The sequence below is a fragment of the Atta colombica genome, unplaced genomic scaffold (assembly GCF_001594045.1).
Source record: "Atta colombica isolate Treedump-2 unplaced genomic scaffold, Acol1.0 scaffold68, whole genome shotgun sequence".
In the NCBI taxonomy this organism is placed as follows: Eukaryota; Metazoa; Arthropoda; class Insecta; order Hymenoptera; family Formicidae; genus Atta; species Atta colombica.
This window is the reverse complement of record NW_017259559.1, coordinates 669,618-670,970: the sequence shown is the minus strand read 5'-3', so window position 1 is coordinate 670,970 and position 1,353 is coordinate 669,618.

Sequence of the window (1,353 nt, the reverse complement as noted above, 5' to 3'; positions counted from 1 at the left end):
TGTGTGTGTGTGTGTGTGTGTGTGTGTGTGTGTGTGTGTGTGTGTGTGTGTGTGTGTGTGTGTATTATGTATGTATCTATGTATGATGTGGCGTATTTTTTTAAGATGAAACTGTTGGTCAGCCTCAGGCGACAACTTGAATATTCACTACTGCGTAACTTACTTGTTAGGTATATTTAGAGTGTATGTCGCAATCTTGCCGCTTTTTAGTGTATTAATGTTGTTATTTTTTCCGAATTGATTTATGAATTTTCTCGGAAGTTGTTCGATCTAATTCTCAAATCGTTATCAGAGGACTCCGCTCAAGTCTTACAGATACCAATCGTATAGTCGCAACGTGAAGCCGAGTCTTTCAAAAGAAAAGAATCGTGGCGTCTACAGAATGTAACAAAGTAATATCTTTTAATTAAATAATATATTATTTAGTTACAATGAATACAAATCAAATAAATTATTTGAAAATGGCAAATATATTAATAGAGGTTGTTCTATGCAAATAATTGCTTTCTTAGAACAATTACTACATTTTTTGGCCGAAAACATGGAAATTATATGTCTAATAGAATTAAACGAGCAGTGCTATGTGTCAATTATATTTATGCCGTACAATTTAATCACCGAAAATAGATATTATCTGTTCAAATAAATTATGTATTTAAGACAAAGATATACATTATTTCAAATTCAAACAATCGCACTTATTGATTTAAACATTGGTTTGGATCATTTCAAATAACAAATTATTTGGATACAATAAAACTTATTAAATCCAAAAAAATCTTTTTCTCTATGTAATTAGGGAAAATAAATAAAAAAAGAGACATTATAACGATCTCTACTATTTATAACACAGATACAGTCAATTTTAAAAAACTAATCGAAAAACTGCTCAGTAAGAAAATTTAAGTGCATAATAGATTATATTCAGCATATGTTAGTAGTAGATCGCATTAATCAGTTTTGGATTTGTTATCCTCTATATATGTATACAGGGTGTCTGGAAATAATCGCCAAATATTTCATGGGCAGATAGAACGGATGAGATTTTATTAATCCTTAAAGATAGCCGAATACGCACGCCCGGCTTACTACTCCGAAGTATATATACCGATCGCTTGGCGCGCGGGAGTTGGCCTTGAGAGTTGGGGATTGACTGGCAAGCGCCTCGCGCCGCAAGCCTCCATAGCTCGGTGAGCTTGCCAGGTTGTCCCCGCTCCCCACGGCCCGCGCGCCAAGCGATCGGTAAGCATATACACTTCGCAGTAGTATTCGGCTATTTTTAAGGATTAATATCCCGTTAACTATTGGGGAAACTTACAAAATGGTAGAAGACTTTTCGATTCAGTTTAGTCC